Source organism: Bombus vancouverensis, unplaced genomic scaffold, assembly GCF_051014615.1.
Source record: "Bombus vancouverensis nearcticus unplaced genomic scaffold, iyBomVanc1_principal scaffold0054, whole genome shotgun sequence".
NCBI classification, from domain to species: domain Eukaryota; kingdom Metazoa; phylum Arthropoda; class Insecta; order Hymenoptera; family Apidae; genus Bombus; species Bombus vancouverensis.
Window position 1 is genome coordinate 402,501 of NW_027468945.1, and position 20,000 is coordinate 422,500.

Genomic DNA, 20,000 nt, shown 5'->3' on the forward strand with positions numbered 1-20,000 from the left:
TGCCAGAAAAGGGAAATCGACCTTTTCTTTTTGTCATTGTCAGACTTAGGGCGGCACCTGGAGCAACATCATGTGACAGCCCGCATCCAATGGAGATGCAAAGACTGTGGGAAAGGATTTCCGAAGCTTCATGGGGCCAGATGCCACCTGCCTCATTGTAGAGGAACAAGTCAAGGACCCAGTGGTTCATATAGATGCGAAACCTGCCCCATGAGCTTTGGGACGCTTAGAGGGCTATCTACCCACGAGCGGCATGCGCACCCTGCCGTAAGAAATGTCAAAAGGAGGGGAACGGACCCCCCTGAGAAAAAATGGACGGCGGAGGAGTTGGCTCAGTTGAGGGAACTTTGGGAGATATATAAAGACCACAAATTCCCCAACAAAATGATCAGTGAGATCCTCACCAGCAAGACGATCGAACAAATCAGATACCAGCGTAAAAAGCTGAGGCTGATTGGTGAGGAAACAAGTTCCCAAGAGCCCACTCAGGTGACAGAGGGAGGGTGCGATCCCGTTGATCCAGGCAATGCGTGTTTCGAAGAACCTGGAGTCAGCGGTCTAGAATATGAACAGTGGAGACTCCAGCTAGAGTCCGCAATAATGACACAAGTCGAGGTGCCACCTGTTTTAAGGTGGGTCCACACTCGACTGATGACAATCTGGGTCTCTCTCAAGGGAAATAGGGAAGCCCTTGAGAGTGCTATAAATGAATTTTTAGAATTCACGCTCTATGGAGCCATAAAAGAAATTAATAGTAAAAAGAGGGCAAGTTCAGTTAAGAACAAGAGGATTGGTCACCAAGGAAAGAAAAAAGGTAATAGAAATGCTAGAAAAAGATACTCATACGCTCGTTGCCAGGAGTTGTTTACAGAAAATCCAAGGAGGTTGGCCGATGCCGTAATAAATGATGATCGGGCCTTCCTCCAACCGGCTAGGGATCTGCCTGATGCCGAGGAAGTGAGGAGGCTTTATGAGGATTTATGGGGCCAGACAGGACCTGTTGAAGCCCCCGTCCCAGGAAGTAGAGCCTCTGAGCTTTCCTTATGCGAGGTCTTCCCGCCAATTGCTGTTGAGGATGTGGCGGAGAAATTGAGCAGAATAAGAATGAAGGCTGCAGCAGGACCGGATGGCTTCCAGAAGGAACACCTTCTGATCCCTGGCCTGCCCACCATTTTAACTATATTGTACAATATCTTACTTTATTGCTCCTATTTTCCTCCTATATGGAAGGAAAATAGAACAACATTAATACCAAAACCAAATAAGTCGAGCAGCCTGGTCGAGAATTGGAGGCCTATAACTATAGGCCCCATTCTCGGCCGTATTTTCTCCTCCATAATTGACGGGAGGATAAGGAGGGGCATTGTGTTGAATCCAAGGCAGAAAGGATTCACCGCTGAAAGCGGTTGTAAAATAAACATCGACCTGTTGAGCGCTGCCTTGGATTATAGCAAGAAAAAGAAAGGCGGGGTATTCACTATTGTGGATATCTCCAAAGCCTTCGACACAGTGCCCCACTCGGCAATCGTCCCCTGCCTAAGGAGGAAGGGCGTGCCGATCCCCATTACTGACTTGATCAGGAACATGTATAGCGAGGGCAAGACCATAATAAAATCTAAAAACAGCACTGGGGTCGAGATTAAGATCCTCAGGGGAGTTAAGCAGGGCGACCCTTTGTCACCGCTGCTATTCAACCTGTGCTTGGAGCCACTGCTGGATTTGATCGAGCAACAAACCAGCGGAATAAACGTAAATGAGACAAGAAAGATTCCTGTCCTGGCTTTTGCTGACGACGTAGTGTTGCTCGGCGCCGATATCGGGGAAGCGCAACGCCAAGTGGATGTGCTTGACGAGTATCTGAACGGCCTCGGTATGACCATCTCAAGGGATAAATGCCAGGCATTTCAAGTAGTCGCAGAAAGGCGTACTTGGTTCATCAAAGAACCAAAAATTAAACATGGGAACAACACCATCCCAACAGTCGATCCTGACGAAGCCTTCAGGTACTTAGGCGCCAAAATGGGGCCCTGGAAAGGCATACACTGTGGCATAATCGTTCCCGAGCTTCTGAGTGTGGTGAGGAGAGTTAGAAAGCTCTCACTCAAGCCATGCCAGAAGCTCGAATTGATCACAAAACATATCTTTCCCCGATATATTTATAACCTGCTCGTAAGCCCGCCGAGTGACAGCGTTTTAAGATTGCTGGACAGCGAAGTCAGGCAGGAAATAAAGGCTATATTCCATCTAACGCCTTCAACTGCCACTGGTTTTTTCTATGCCCCCAAATCCTGGGGCGGATTAGGGTTGCCGAGGTTCGAGCACATCGTCAAACTTGGCACCCTAAAAAGTGCAATTAAAATAAAGGACTCGATCGACCCGGCGGTCTCCAGCCTGGTTGATGAAAAGTACAATGAGAAATTGAAAAAGATGGCAAACTCACTGAGGATCAATTGGCCAGCCTCTGTGGAAGATATCGAAAGAGCCCGAAAAAGATTAAAAGCGGGGCATGTGAAGCAATGGGCAGAACTAAGAAGTCAGGGGCAGGGCGTACCTGACTTCTCGAGAAGCAAAGCTGGCAATGTGTGGCTTAAGGATTGCGAACTGCTCAAGCCATCAAGATTTATAGATGCGCTTAAACTCAGGACCAACACTGTTGGCACAAGAACAGTGCTGGCACGAGTCGACAAAAATTTGGACATCAATTGTAGAAAATGTCGAGCCCAGCCCGAGACCCTTGGACATATACTCGGGCTGTGCCAGTACACTAAGGGCCTGAGGATAAAGCGGCATGATGAAGCGAAAATGACCCTTGCCGAAAGTCTACGAAAAAATAATGAAGTTTTTGTTGAACCTACGCTCCGGGTGGGAGGTGCTCTTTTCAAGCCGGACCTCGTAGTTAAAAACGAGGAAAGGGTTCTCGTGGTCGACGTTACCGTCCGCTATGAGAATAAGGATTACCTCTCGCGCGCGGAGAAGGAAAAGGTCAACAAATATCGGCCATGCCTCGAACACCTAAAGGCAAGATTTAATGTCGGCAAGGGAGAAGTAATACCGGTGGTCTTGGGCAGTCGTGGTGCCATAACGCCTTCCACGGAAAGTAACCTCAAGCGTATGGGTATTGGTGGCCAAACTATCAAAACATTAGTACTGAACGTATTGAGAAGCTCCATAGAGCTGTGTAACATATTTTTAGATACATAAGTCAGACCCAGTTTTTTTAAATTATTATTTATTTCTTTATTTATTTATTTATTTATTTATTTATTTATTTATTTTGTTGTTACGTCCATGCATGATAGTGAATAAATTTGCTGTAACCTTTGGGTTACATAGCAAATATGTTATATTTTAATGTCCCTACGAGGGGGATAAACCTCGGAAGTACGGTCCTCGTATCGAGGATCGCAGGTTTTAGCCAAATGCCTCGTCATTAGATTAGTGACGTTACAAGGGCGGTGTGTCGCTTGGACTTGGTCGCGCTTGCTATATAGCGAGGTGCGGCCGGTCTTGGCGGCGCATCGCCATATTTTTTTTAAGCCGAATTCGTGCTACACGAAACGGAAAAGGTGAACAGCAGCCTCGTCATCTGACTAGTGACGTTATAAAAGAAAGCAATACGCCGCTGGCACTTTGCCGCGCGTGCTCGAAAAGCAATACGCCGCTGGGACTTGGCTGTGCGCGCCAGAAAGTAATATGCCGCTGGCCCTTAGCCGCGTTCGCCCAAAAACGATACGCCGCTGGGACTTAGGCGGATGAGCTGGAAGGTGGCATGGCTTGCCTACGTGTGTGCTGGAAGAGCCGCGCGAGGGTTGCTGGTTGAGCGAAGCGATCTTGCTCGTTGGGTGGCGGGACGTTGGAAAACGGCTTGTCTCCAACGATGGAAGAGTCATAGTTGCTTGGGGGCAGGCGGGGCTTTGGCCCCGTTTGCTCAAGTCGCACTCCTACCTCCTCGTGGTACCGCCGGTAACATACTCATTTGTGTCAGCGCGGGGCGCATCCCCCCGGACACCGAGTATGGCCAAATGGAGTGCGGCGATGAAGGAGCGAGAGACGAAACCAAAAAATCGGCTTGCCGATCTAACGATGAATTTCATCGTGAAGTATGGAATTATCTCCCTGAAAGGAACTCGTTCCTTGATTGGCTATGGCACGACTTGGCAGTAATAAGGTTAACGATTGGGCATGTTTGAGGAAAATAATAGAATAAATATCATGGTAAATAAAGACATAGAAAGCGCCTCGGACGCGGCATCTCTCGGTCCCGGAGACGTCGCGGCGGATTCTTCCGCTCTGGAGGGGACCTCTGTTGACGATTTGGCTTCATCCCCGGACACGATTGACATCATGGTACCGATCGTGGGTGACCAGGTTGCCTGCCCTGTCTGCCAGAAAAGGGAAATCGACCTTTTCTTTTTGTCATTGTCAGACTTAGGGCGGCACCTGGAGCAACATCATGTGACAGCCCGCATCCAATGGAGATGCAAAGACTGTGGGAAAGGCTTTCCGAAGCTTCATGGGGCCAGATGCCACCTGCCTCATTGTAGAGGAACAAGTCAAGGACCCAGTGGTTCATATAGATGCGAAACCTGCCCCATGAGCTTTGGGACGCTTAGAGGGCTATCTACCCACGAGCGGCATGCGCACCCTGCCGTAAGAAATGTCAAAAGGAGGGGAACGGACCCCCCTGAGAAAAAATGGACGGCGGAGGAGTTGGCTCAGTTGAGGGAACTTTGGGAGATATATAAAGACCACAAATTCCCCAACAAAATGATCAGTGAGATCCTCACCAGCAAGACGATCGAACAAATCAGATACCAGCGTAAAAAGCTGAGGCTGATTGGTGAGGAAACAAGTTCCCAAGAGCCCACTCAGGTGACAGAGGGAGGGTGCGATCCCGTTGACCCAGGCAATGCGTGTTTCGAAGAACCTGGAGTCAGCGGTCTAGAATATGAACAGTGGAGACTCCAGCTAGAGTCCGCAATAATGACACAAGTCGAGGTGCCACCTGTTTTAAGGTGGGTCCACACTCGACTGATGACAATCTGGGTCTCTCTCAAGGGAAATAGGGAAGCCCTTGAGAGTGCTATAAATGAATTTTTAGAATTCACGCTCTATGGAGCCATAAAAGAAATTAATAGTAAAAAGAGGGCAAGTTCAGTTAAGAACAAGAGGATTGGTCACCAAGGAAAGAAAAAAGGTAATAGAAATGCTAGAAAAAGATACTCATACGCTCGTTGCCAGGAGTTGTTTACAGAAAATCCAAGGAGGTTGGCCGATGCCGTAATAAATGATGATCGGGCCTTCCTCCAACCGGCTAGGGATCTGCCTGATGCCGAGGAAGTGAGGAGGCTTTATGAGGATTTATGGGGCCAGACAGGACCTGTTGAAGCCCCCGTCCCAGGAAGTAGAGCCTCTGAGCTTTCCTTATGCGAGGTCTTCCCGCCAATTGCTGTTGAGGATGTGGCGGAGAAATTGAGCAGAATAAGAATGAAGGCTGCAGCAGGACCGGATGGCTTCCAGAAGGAACACCTTCTGATCCCTGGCCTGCCCACCATTTTAACTATATTGTACAATATCTTACTTTATTGCTCCTATTTTCCTCCTATATGGAAGGAAAATAGAACAACATTAATACCAAAACCAAATAAGTCGAGCAGCCTGGTCGAGAATTGGAGGCCTATAACTATAGGCCCCATTCTCGGCCGTATTTTCTCCTCCATAATTGACGGGAGGATAAGGAGGGGCATTGTGTTGAATCCAAGGCAGAAAGGATTCACCGCTGAAAGCGGTTGTAAAATAAACATCGACCTGTTGAGCGCTGCCTTGGATTATAGCAAGAAAAAGAAAGGCGGGGTATTCACTATTGTGGATATCTCCAAAGCCTTCGACACAGTGCCCCACTCGGCAATCGTCCCCTGCCTAAGGAGGAAGGGCGTGCCGATCCCCATTACTGACTTGATCAGGAATATGTATAGTGAGGGCAAGACCACAATAAAATCTAAAAACAGCACCAGGGTCGAGATTAAGATCCTCAGGGGAGTTAAGCAGGGCGACCCTTTGTCACCGCTGCTATTCAACCTGTGCTTGGAGCCACTGCTGGATTTGATCGAGCAACAAACCAGCGGAATAAACGTAAATGAGACAAGAAAGATTCCTGTCCTGGCTTTTGCTGACGACGTAGTGTTGCTCGGCGCCGATATCGGGGAAGCGCAACGCCAAGTGGATGTGCTTGACGAGTATCTGAACGGCCTCGGTATGACCATCTCAAGGGATAAATGCCAGGCATTTCAAGTAGTCGCAGAAAGGCGTACTTGGTTCATCAAAGAACCAAAAATTAAACATGGGAACAACACCATCCCAACAGTCGATCCTGACGAAGCCTTCAGGTACTTAGGCGCCAAAATGGGGCCCTGGAAAGGCATACACTGTGGCATAATCGTTCCCGAGCTTCTGAGTGTGGTGAGGAGAGTTAGAAAGCTCTCACTCAAGCCATGCCAGAAGCTCGAATTGATCACAAAACATATCTTTCCCCGATATATTTATAACCTGCTCGTAAGCCCGCCGAGTGACAGCGTTTTAAGATTGCTGGACAGCGAAGTCAGGCAGGAAATAAAGGCTATATTCCATCTAACGCCTTCAACTGCCACTGGTTTTTTCTATGCCCCCAAATCCTGGGGCGGATTAGGGTTGCCGAGGTTCGAGCACATCGTCAAACTTGGCACCCTAAAAAGTGCAATTAAAATAAAGGACTCGATCGACCCGGCGGTCTCCAGCCTGGTTGATGAAAAGTACAATGAGAAATTGAAAAAGATGGCAAACTCACTGAGGATCAATTGGCCAGCCTCTGTGGAAGATATCGAAAGAGCCCGAAAAAGATTAAAAGCGGGGCATGTGAAGCAATGGGCTGAACTAAGAAGTCAGGGGCAGGGCGTACCTGACTTCTCGAGAAGCAAAGCTGGCAATGTGTGGCTTAAGGATTGCGAACTGCTCAAGCCATCAAGATTTATAGATGCGCTTAAACTCAGGACCAACACTGTTGGCACAAGAACAGTGCTGGCACGAGTCGATAAAAATTTGGACATCAATTGTAGAAAATGTCGAGCCCAGCCCGAGACCCTTGGACATATACTCGGGCTGTGCCAGTACACTAAGGGCCTGAGGATAAAGCGGCATGATGAAGCGAAAATGACCCTTGCCGAAAGTCTACGAAAAAATAATGAAGTTTTTGTTGAACCTACGCTCCGGGTGGGAGGTGCTCTTTTCAAGCCGGACCTCGTAGTTAAAAACGAGGAAAGGGTTCTCGTGGTCGACGTTACCGTCCGCTATGAGAATAAGGATTACCTCTCGCGCGCGGAGAAGGAAAAGGTCAACAAATATCGGCCATGCCTCGAACACCTAAAGGCAAGATTTAATGTCGGCAAGGGAGAAGTAATACCGGTGGTCTTGGGCAGTCGTGGTGCCATAACGCCTTCCACGGAAAGTAACCTCAAGCGTATGGGTATTGGTGGCCAAATTATCAAAACATTAGTACTGAACGTATTGAGAAGCTCCATAGAGCTGTGTAACATATTTTTAGATACATAAGTCAGACCCAGTTTTTTAAATTATTATTTATTTCTTTATTTATTTATTTATTTATTTATTTATTTTGTTGTTACGTCCATGCATGATAGTGAATAAATTTGCTGTAACCTTTGGGTTACATAGCAAATATGTTATATTTTAATGTCCCTACGAGGGGGATAAACCTCGGAAGTACGGTCCTCGTATCGAGGATCGCAGGTTTTAGCCAAATGCCTCGTCATCTAATTAGTGACGCGCATGAATGGATTAACGAGATTCCCTCTGTCCCTATCTACTACTGTCCACAAGATGGCGGCATACTGAGAACACGCGTTCACGTCGCTCCGTACTTAATGTTCGAGTTCTTGCGGAAAAGCAAAGAAATCGGGCGAGAAAATAACGCGAAAGTGGAGTGAAAGTGCTCGGGAATTAAAGTAATAATAAAGTACAGTGGAGATCGCTTTTATAGAAGCGTGAGTGGACAGAGAAAAACGTGGCTGAGGTTAGGGCAGAGTGGAAGACATCTTGAGACGCGCGACTGCAGCGCCGCCGCACGGGCTACTTGGTAACTGCGCGCCAACGTTCGTAAAGCAATACGCCGCGGGACTAGCGTCCGCGTTCGTAAAGCGATACGCCGAGGGACTCAGTGCAGGTGTTCGTGAAGCCGCTCGCAGCGGTACCTAGTGTATCCGCGTCCGCAAAGCAACACGCTGCGGTCTAAGTGCCACGTTCGTAAAGTGACACATCAGGACACAGCAAAAGTATCCAGTTTGAAACACAGAGAAGTGCTAGTGCAAGTGCTTGACTAGTGCCGCCATTACGCCTTCGGACTTAGTGTCTGTGCGCGTAAAACAATACGCCGCTGGGACTCTGTCTCGAGCGAGGAAAAAACAATACGCCGTCGGACTTAGTGCCCGCGCGTATAGATAATAATAGTACAGTGCAAGCAAAAGTGCTTGACCAGTGCCGCCGTTACGCCGTCGGACTTAGTGTCTGTGCGCGTAAAACAATACGCCGCTGGAACTTAGTGTCTGTGCGCGTAAAACAATACGCCGCTGGGACTTAGTGTCTCGGCGCGTAAAACAATACGCCGCTGGGACTCCGTCTCGAGCGAGAAAAAAAAAAGCAATACGCCGTCGGACTTAGTGCCCGCGCGTATAGATAATAATAGTGGCGCAGTGCAAGCACAAGTGCTCGACCAGTGCCGCCGTTACGCCGTCGGACTTAGTATCTGTGCGCGTAAAACAATACGCCGCTGGGACTTAGTGTCTGTGCGCGGAAAACAATACGCCGCTGGGACTTAGTGTCTCGGCGCGTAAAACAATACGCCGCTGGGACTCTGTCTCGAGCGAGTAAAAAAAAGCAAAAAAGCAATACGCCGTCGGACTTAGTGCCCGCGCGTATAGATAATAATAGTGGTGCAGTGCAAGCACAAGTGCTCGACCAGTGCCGCCGTTACGCCGTCGGACTTAGTATCTGTGCGCGTAAAACAATACGCCGCTGGGACTTAGTGTCTCGGCGCGTAAAACAATACGCCGCTGGGACTTAGTTTCTCGGCGCGCAAAACAATACGCCGCTGGGACTCAGGCTCGAGCGAGTAAGGAAAAAAAAGATAAAAGGAATACGCCGTCGGACTTAGTGCCCGCGCGCGAGAAAGAATAGCGCAGGGCAAATACAAATACAAGTGCGTGACCAGTGCCGCCGTTACGCCGTCGGACCTAGTGTCTCTGCGCGCAAAACAATACGCCGCGGGGACTTACAAATATCAGAATGGCTACGAAGGGTCAATCCCCAACCGCTACAAAAGCAAGAGTGGTTCTCCAACCACTGAAAACGCAAAAGGTGGAGGGGAAAAGCCCGGTTCAGGAGAGAAAGAAGAGAACAGAGGAGAAAGAAAAAGGGGAAGAGGCGAAGCAGCAGCAATCGCCTGTAGCAGCAGACGAACCCCGCACTGTGCCCGATTTAAGAGCACAGGCAGGGGAAATAGAGAAGGGCGTATTAGCCTTCTGTCTGGACCCAAGTAAGAAGGTTAACAAGGAGCAAACCGCAGCCATCATGCGGTATTTCCGGGACATGCGAGGGATAGTGGAAGAACTCTTACTCCGCAACAGCTACCTCACCGGGAAGTTGGACCAGAGCACCGGCGCGGAGAAGAAAGAAACGGCGATACTGAGTGCCGTCAACAAGACGCTACAAACGAGCAAGCGGCTCGAAACGGCAGTCAAATCAAGGATGGAGCCTAAGCAGTCCTCCTACGCCGAAAAAGTCAAAATGAAGAATAGTATGGTGGGGCAAATCGCGGTCAAACCACCTACAAATGCGGTGATAATCCGGCCGGAGTCGTCGGACTCCGAGATTAAAACGAGTGAGGAAGCACGGGAGGCAGTCTTCACGCTGGTGAACCCACGTAAGAGAGGAATCCAGATCACCGCAGTGAAGAAAATCAGCGGGAATGGATTAGTCGTGGAAACGGCGAACCCCGAAGGCCTAAAAGCGTTCACGGAGAACGCCAAGCTAAAGGAAGCCGGCCTAAAAACCAGCACGCCGCAGAGGAGGCTGCCCCGGGTAATATTATATGATGTCCCACGGGAAATGCCGGAGAAGGAAATAATGGGCTGCATCAAGAAGCAGAACCAAGAAAGGCTAACAGATGAAGACGTCGGAGCCATCAAATTCTGCTTCAGAACAGGCCGCAAGGACTCCGAGGAAACTAACTGGGTACTGGAAGTGCCCCCCCAGGTAAGAGATAAACTACTAACTGGCAAGATATTCATCTCGTGGAATGCTTGCCGGGTTCGGGATTACATAGCCGTCAGCCGCTGTTACAAGTGCCAAGGCTATGGGCACGTGGCAAAACACTGCCGCTTGGGCTATGAGATCTGCGCACATTGCGCGGAAAGCGGACATAGCACTAAAGAGTGCACGAATAAAAACAAGAACGCCGGCTGCGTCAACTGCAAGAAGGCAGGGAAAAAAGGCGATCATGCGGCCTCTAACGCAGACTGCCCTATGTATAAGAAGGCGTTAGAAATAATTATCTCCCGAACTACGTATGAGTAAAGCCCCGAGCAAAAATGGAAGAGGACACGGGGGTAGAAGGGGTATAAGGATCCTGCAGCATAACATGCAGCGTTCCAAAACTGTCCCCCACGAAATCAGGACACAGATGGTAGCTGATGGCGACGAAATCTTGCTAATGCAAGAGCCATACAGCATCGACGGAAAAATACCCGGACTCGGAACAGGAATCTCGATCGCCTGTCGGGGTTCGAAGGGTGACCCACCAATGGCAGCAGTAGGAGTTAAGTCGAAGGAGCTAACGCCGCTCGAAATTGCCGGACTATGTACAACGCACTGCGCTTGTGTACAAGTAAGCGATGGAGAGACGGAGGTATACTTCGTCAGCCAGTACTTTCCGCCGACCGAAAATATCGAAGTCGGCCTCGAGCAATTAGACAAAGTACTGAATAGGCTCAGAGGGAAGAAAGCCATTATTGGCCTGGACTCCAACGCCAAATCTCCGCTGTGGTGCAGCAAGGACACCGACGACAGAGGTGAGGCCCTGGAGGCTGTCATCGCACAATACAACCTCCACATCCTCAACAAACCAGGACAGGCACACACATTTGAAACAACGAGAGGGCGATCGAACATAGACCTGACTATGGCGACTCCGGAAGCAATACCGCTCGTGAAGGAATGGAGAGTACACGAGGACGGAACCTCCAGCGATCACAGAATACTGGAGACGCGTCTCGATTTTAACGAGGGGAGTACTCCGCCGCAGCTTCAGGAAAGAAGATACAACACTCGGCACGCCAACTGGGAGGTCTTTCAAAGAGTGATCATAGAGGAAAAGGCGACACTCCGAGAGACAAACCCCCGGCAGCCGAACGAGGTTGAACGAATGGCCGAGCAGATGCAGGAAGTCCTCAGAAGAGCCTGCGATGCCGCCATTCCGAGGAAAAAATGGTATCACAGATCGGTGCCATGGTGGACGCCTGAGCTCACACGAGCAAAGAGGGAAGTCTACCGGGCAAGGAGGAAATATCAGGGGACCAGGGACCCCGCAACGAGGGAGCAGGAGAAGCTGCGGTATAGAGAAATCAGAAAGGAGTACGTAAAAGCAATCACCAGGACCAAGATACGCAGCTGGAGAGAATTTATAACCAAGGAGGGCAACGCAGAACCCTGGGGTATTGCCTACCGAACGGCCACGGGCAAGCTAAGGAGGGAAGAAACAGTGTCGACTCTGCGGACGCCACAAGGGGAAACCTCCAACTGGCGAACCACTGCGGCGGCGATGCTGTCCGCCCTACTACCCGACGACGAGGAAGAAACGGACACGCCGGAGCAGACAGCGATCAGACGCGACAGTACAACCCCCCCGAACGTCGAGGACACCCCAGAGTTCCGCTACGAGGAACTCAGTGGCGCCGTAAAACGACTAACGAAGGGGAAATGTCCTGGACCTGACCTAGTCGAGGCCGAAGTAATCCAACGCGCCTGGGGTGGAATCCATCAGGAACTCCTCAGGCTCATGAATAGCTGCCTCACCTGGGGAGTCTTCCCGAAGGTTTGGAAATTGGGGAACGTCATCACTATCCCGAAGGGACCAGAACGGGATAAGAGTAGCCCGAAGTCTTACAGGCCGATTTGCCTACTATCGATGGTGGGCAAGTTACTGGAAAGGCTGATGGCTGCCAGGATGACAACTATATTCCACGACCACGCCCTAACGTCGGACAGGCAGTACGGCTTTCGCCCCGGTAGATCCACAGTGGATGCGATCACGAAATTCCGCGAGATAGTCGAGCGAATGAGTGAGGAAAAGTACGTACTCGCAATCGCGCTCGACATATCAGGAGCATTCGATAACGTGTGGTGGCCCAACGTGATGCACGAGTTGAAGAGAAGAGACTGCCCTGCCAATCTATATCGACTGACGAGAAGCTACTTTTCGGATAGAGCCGTGCGAATCGCGGGGAAAAATGATATGGTCAGCAAGCCCGTTACGAAGGGTTGCCCGCAGGGGTCGGTACTGGGTCCAAGCTTCTGGAACCTAATATTCGACGACCTGCTAGCCGAACTCACGACAAGCGCGACAGAGTGCGAACCGATCGCGTACGCGGACGACATAGTGATCCTGGTCGCAGGAAAGGCGAGAACCGAACTGCAAGAGAAGGGACAAGATATAGTCACACGCGTTGCTACCTGGTGCGACAGGAAGAAACTCACGCTGTCGGCGGAGAAAACGGAAATGATGCTCGTCAAGGGCAAGCTGGATGCGGAGAGACCACCGATCATCAAGATCGATGGCAGAAGCATAAAAATGAAACAGGCTATAAAATACCTGGGAGTGTACCTAGAAAGCGGCCTGAGAATAAACAGGCATGTACACGAGACGACAAAAAAGTGCCAGAAACTATTCAACAGCCTCGCGAGAGTGGCCAAGGCGAAGTGGGGACTCGGACACGCGGCCATGCGTACCCTGTACAAAGGGCTGTACGAACCGATAACCACATACGCCGCAGCCGGCTGGAGCGACCTGCTGAAAGGTAAGGCGAAGAGCAGACTAATAAGATCGCAGAGGATGGCACTCCTCCGAGTGACAAAGGCATACAGGACAACGTCAACAGAGGCCCTCCAAGTCATCGCCGGAGCTATCCCGATCGACCTCCTCATCGAAGCCCGAGCACGGAAATACCGATGGGGGAAAGGCCAAGACGACGCGAGCAGCGAAAAGGAAATCGCCAGGCAAGCAATAGAGAAGTGGCAGGAACGCTGGCAGACCACGAGCAAGGGGAGGACGACTTATGCGTACTTCGACAGCATTAAGGACAGGCTTGAGAATCGCTGGGTAAGACCCGACCACTATATGACACAGTTCATCAGCGGTCATGGGGACTTTAACAGCAAACTCAAGACGTTCGGCTTGAGCGAAGTGGACACGTGCGACTGCGGCAGTGAGGAAACCCCCCACCATATCCTCGAGGAATGTCCTCTCTTCGAAGAAGACCGTCAAACACTGCGGAACGCGATACGCGAACTAAAGTTAGACTGGCCAGAAGAAAAGTGGGAGTTTATAACGAAGGACGTATACCCCCACTTCCTCCAGTTCACAAGGAGCGTCCTGCGGGCAAAGGAGGAGAAGAGAAGGAGAATTCTGTGGGAAACAGAGGGACCCTCGCCACATGGGCGATACTCGGGGACAGGAGCAACACAGCTGACTGAACCGACAGACGGGCCTCCAAGACGGAGTACAAGGCTGGCACGGAGACCGACTGAACAGCGCAGGGGAAAGAAGAAGAAGAGGAGGAAGAAGAAGAACCCGCGACGCTGAGACGCGCAGAGACCAACGGCATCGGACTCTAAACAGGGAACGAAATATAAATATAAAATATAAAAGAGCAAGAAACAGCACAAAACAAAAGAACACGGAAAAAGGACAAGGCAAGGAAGATCTAGGAAAGACCCCCTGCGACCGTCCGTGCAGGCGGTACTCATGCAAATGAGTACTGTGACGGTGCAGGGAATAATCGGCTGGAAAGCCAACCTGCTGGGACCGAGCAACACGCTGGCAGCTCCGCCTCCTCGTGGCCCCCGCTGGTAACGGCGCGGCGCGGTGCGCGCATCTCGCCGCGCCGGCTAAGCGAGCTGCCGCCCGAAAGGGTAGGTTCAACTTGTCCAAAGACCCGAAAGGAGAGGGCAGGGTTTTTCCAAGTCGCGCGCCGACCACCCGCGCGCCGTTCCCCGGGCAGTGGCCGTCAGGAAGTGGATAATAAATACCGAACATCCAAAGAGCGAAGCCAGTATGAGTTTTACACTCCAGGAATGGCGCGGTCGGCCCCAAGCCGAGCCCTTATACGCTCAAACTAATTGTCCCTATCTACTAGTCCACAAGATGGCGGCATACTGAGAACACGCGTTCACGTCGCTCCGTACTTAATGTTCGAGTTCTTGCGGAAAAGCAAAGAAATCGGGCGAGAAAATAACGCAAAAGTGGAGAGAAAGTGCTTGGGAATTAAAGTAATAATAAAGTACAGTGGAGATCGCTTCTATAGAAGCGTGAGTGGACAGAGAAAAACGTGGCTGAGGTTAGGGCAGAGTGGAAGACATCTTGAGACGCGCGACTGCAGCGCCGCCGCACGGGCTACTTGGTAACTGCGCGCCAACGTTCGTAAAGCAATACGCCGCGGGACTAGCGTCCGCGTTCGTAAAGCGATACGCCGAGGGACTCAGTGCAAGTGTTCGTGAAGCCGCTCGCAGCGGTACTTAGTGTATCCGCGTCCGCAAAGCAACACGCTGCGGTCTAAGTGCCACGTTCGTAAAGTGACACATCAGGACACAGCAAAAGTATCCAGTTTGAAACACAGAGAAGTGCTAGTGCAAGTGCTTGACTAGTGCCGCCATTACGCCTTCGGACTTAGTGTCTGTGCGCGTAAAACAATACGCCGCTGGGACTCTGTCTCGAGCGAGAAAAAAAAGCAATACGCCGTCGGACTTAGTGCCCGCGCGTATAGATAATAATAGTACAGTGCAAGCAAAAGTGCTTGACCAGTGCCGCCGTTACGCCGTCGGACTTAGTGTCTGTGCGCGTAAAACAATACGCCGCTGGAACTTAGTGTCTGTGCGCGTAAAACAATACGCCGCTGGGACTTAGGTCTCGGCGCGTAAAACAATACGCCGCTGGGACTCTGTCTCGAGCGAAAAAAAAAGCAATACGCCGTCGGACTTAGTGCCCGCGCGTATAGATAATAATAGTGGTGCAGTGCAAGCAAAAGTGCTTGACCAGTGCCGCCGTTACGCCGTCGGACTTAGTGTCTGTGCGCCTAAAACAATACGCCGCTGGGACTTAGTGTCTGTGCGCGTTAAACAATACGCCGCTGGGACTTAGTGTCTCGGCGCGTAAAACAATACGCCGCTGGGACTCTGTCTCGAGCGAAAAAAAAAGGCAATACGCCGTCGGACTTAGTGCCCGCGCGTATAGATAATAATAGTGGTGCAGTGCAAGCACAAGTGCTCGACCAGTGCCGCCGTTACGCCGTCGGACTTAGTATCTGTGCGCGTAAAACAATACGCCGCTGGGACTTAGTGTCTGTGCGCGTAAAACAATACGCCGCTGGGACTTAGTGTCTCGGCGCGTAAAACAATACGCCGCTGGGACTCTGTCTCGAGCGAGAAAAAAAGCAAAAAGCAATACGCCGTCGGACTTAGTGCCCGCGCGTATAGATAATAATAGTGGTGCAGTGCAAGCACAAGTGCTCGACTAGTGCCGCCGTTACGCCGTCGGACTTAGTATCTGTGCGCGTAAAACAATACGCCGCTGGGACTTAGTGTCTGTGCGCGTAAACAATACGCCGCTGGGACTTAGTGTCTCGGCGCGTAAAACAATACGCCGCTGGGACTTAGTGTCTCGGCGCGTAAAACAATACGCCGCTGGGACTCAGGCTCGAGCGAGTAAGATAAAAGGAATACGCCGTCGGACTTAGTGCCCGCGCGCGAGAAAGAATAGCGCAGGGCAAATACAAATACACGTGCGTGACCAGTGCCGCCGTTACGCCGTCGGACTTAGTGTCTCTGCGCGCAAAACAATACGCCGCGGGGACCTACAAATATCAGAATGGCTACGAAGGGTCAATCCCCAACCGCTACAAAAGCAAGAGTGGTTCTCCAACCACTGAAAACGCAAAAGGTGGAGGGGAAAAGCCCGGTTCAGGAGAGAAAGAAGAGAACAGAGGAGAAAGAAAAAGGGGAAGAGGCGAAGCAGCAGCAATCGCCTGTAGCAGCAGACGAACCCCGCACTGTGCCCGATTTAAGAGCACAGGCAGGGGAAATAGAGAAGGGCGTATTAGCCTTCTGTCTGGACCCAAGTAAGAAGGTTAACAAGGAGCAAACCGCAGCCATCATGCGGTATTTCCGGGACATGCGAGGGATAGTGGAAGAACTCTTACTCCACAACAGCTACCTCACCGGGAAGTTGGACCAGAGCACCGGTGCGGAGAAGAAAGAAACGGCGATACTGAGTGCCGTCAACAAGACGCTACAAACGAGCAAGCGGCTCGAAACGGCAGTCAAATCAAGGATGGAGCCTAAGCAGTCCTCCTACGCCGAAAAAGTCAAAATGAAGAATAGTATGGTGGGGCAAATCGCGGTCAAACCACCTACAAACGCGGTGATAATCCGGCCGGAGTCGTCAGACTCCGAGATAAAAACGAGTGAGGAAGCACGGGAGGCAGTCTTCACGCTGGTGAACCCACGTAAGAGAGGAATCCAGATCACCGCAGTGAAGAAAATCAGCGGGAATGGATTAGTCGTGGAAACGGCGAACCCCGAAGGCCTAAAAGCGTTCACGGAGAACGCCAAGCTAAAGGAAGCCGGCCTAAAAACCAGCACGCCGCAGAGGAGGCTGCCCCGGGTAATATTATATGATGTTCCACGGGAAATGCCGGAGAAGGAAATAATGGGCTGCATCAAGAAGCAGAACCAAGAAAGGCTAACAGATGAAGACGACGGAGCCATCAAATTCTGCTTCAGAACAGGCCGCAAGGACTCCGAGGAAACTAACTGGGTACTGGAAGTGCCCCCCCAGGTAAGAGATAAACTACTAACTGGCAAGATATTCATCTCGTGGAATGCTTGCCGGGTTCGGGATTACATAGCCGTCAGCCGCTGTTACAAGTGCCAAGGCTATGGGCACGTGGCAAAACACTGCCGCTTGGGCTATGAGATCTGCGCACATTGCGCGGAAAGCGGACATAGCACTAAAGAGTGCACGAACAAAAACAAGAACGCCGGCTGCGTCAACTGCAAGAAGGCAGGGAAAAAAGGCGATCATGCGGCCTCTAACGTAGACTGCCCTATGTACAAGAAGGCGTTAGAAATAATTATCTCCCGAACTACGTATGAGTAAAGCCCCGAGCAAAAATGGAAGAGGACACGGGGGTAGAAAGGGTATAAGGATCCTGCAGCACAACATGCAGCGTTCCAAAACTGTCCCCCACGAAATCAGGACTCAGATGGAAGCTGATGGCGACGAAATCTTGCTAATGCAAGAGCCATACAGCATCGACGGAAAAATACCCGGACTCGGAACAGGAATCTCGATCGCCTGTCGGGGTTCGAAGGGTGACCCACCAATGGCAGCAGTAGGAGTTAAGTCGAAGGAGCTAACGCCGCTCGAAATTGCCGGATTATGTACAACGCACTGTGCTTGTGTACAAGTAAGCGATGGAGAGACGGAGGTATACTTCGTCAGTCAGTACTTTCCGCCGACCGAAAACATCGAAGTCGGCCTCGAGCAATTAGACAAAGTACTGAATAGGCTTAGAGGGAAGAAAGCCATTATTGGCCTGGACTCCAACGCCAAATCTCCGCTGTGGTGCAGCAAGGACATCGACGACAGAGGTGAGGCCCTGGAGGCTGTCATCGCACAATACAACCTCCACATCCTCAACAAACCGGGACAGGCACACACATTTGAAACAACGAGAGGGCGATCGAACATAGACCTGACTATGGCGACTCCGGAAGCAATACCGCTCGTGAAGGAATGGAGAGTACACGAGGACGGAACCTCCAGCGATCACAGAATACTGGAGACGCGTCTTGATTTTAACGAGGGAAGTACTCCGCCGCAGCTTCAGGAAAGAAGATACAACACTCGGCACGCCAACTGGGAGGTTTTTCAAAGAGTGATCATAGAGGAAAAGGCGACACTCCGAGAGACAAACCCCCGGCAGCCGAACGAGGTTGAACGAATGGCCGAGCAGATGCAGGAAGTCCTCAGAAGAGCCTGCGATGCCGCCATTCCGAGGAAAAAATGGTATCACAGATCGGTGCCATGGTGGACGCCTGAGCTCACACGAGCAAAGAGGGAAGTCTATCGGGCAAGGAGGAAATATCAGGGGACCAGGGACCCCGCAACGAGGGAGCAGGAGAAGCTGCGGTATAGAGAAATCAGAAAGGAGTACGTAAAAGCAATCACCAGGACCAAGATACGCAGCTGGAGAGACTTTATAACCAAGGAGGGCAACGCAGAACCCTGGGGTATTGCCTACCGAACGGCCACGGGCAAGCTAAGGAGGGAAGAAACAGTGTCGACTCTGCGGACGCCACAAGGGGAAACCTCCAACTGGCGAACCACTGCGGCGGCGATGCTGTCCGCCCTACTACCCGACGACGAGGAAGAAACGGACACGCCGGAGCAGACAGCGATCAGACGCGACAGTACAACCCCCCCGAACGTCGAGGACACCCCAGAGTTCCGCTACGAGGAACTCAGTGGCGCCGTAAAACGACTAACGAAGGGGAAATGTCCTGGACCTGACCTAGTCGAGGCCGAAGTAATCCAACGCGCCTGGGGTGGAATCCATCAGGAACTCCTCAGGCTCATGAATAGCTGCCTCACCTGGGGAGTCTTCCCGAAGGTTTGGAAATTGGGGAACGTCATCACTATCCCGAAGGGACCAGAACGGGATAAGAGTAGCCCGAAGTCTTACAGGCCGATTTGCCTACTATCGATGGTGGGCAAGTTACTGGAAAGGCTGATGGCTGCCAGGATGACAACTATATTCCACGACCACGCCCTAACGTCGAACAGGCAGTACGGCTTTCGCCCCGGTAGATCCACAGTGGATGCGATCACAAAATTCCGCGAGATAGTCGAGCGAATGAGTGAGGAAAAGTACGTACTCGCAATCGCGCTCGACATATCAGGAGCATTCGATAACGTGTGGTGGCCCAACGTGATGCACGAGTTGAAGAGAAGAGACTGCCCCGCCAATCTATATCGACCGACGAGAAGCTACTTTTCGGACAGAGCCGTGCGAATCGCGGGGAAAAATGATATGGTCAGCAAGCCCGTTACGAAGGGTTGCCCGCAGGGGTCGGTACTGGGTCCAAGCTTCTGGAACCTAATATTCGACGACCTGCTAGCCGAACTCACGACAAGCGCGACAGAGTGCGAACCGATCGCGTACGCGGACGACATAGTGATCCTGGTCGCAGGAAACGCGAGAGCCGAACTGCAAGAGAAGGGACAAGATATAGTCACACGCGTTGCTACCTGGTGTGACAGGAAGAAACTCACGCTGTCGGCGGAGAAAACGGAAATGATGCTCGTCAAGGGCAAGCTGGATGCGGAGAGACCACCGATCATCAAGATCGATGGCAGAAGCATAAAAATGAAACAGGCTATAAAATACCTGGGAGTGTACCTAGAAAGCGGCCTGAAAATAAACAGGCATGTACACGAGATGACAAAAAAGTGCCAGAAACTATTCAACAGCCTCGCGAGAGTGGCCAAGGCGAAGTGGGGACTCGGACACGCGGCCATGCGTACCCTGTACAAAGGGCTGTACGAACCGATAACCACATACGCCGCAGCCGGCTGGAGCGACCTGCTGAAAGGTAAGGCGAAGAGCAGACTAATAAGA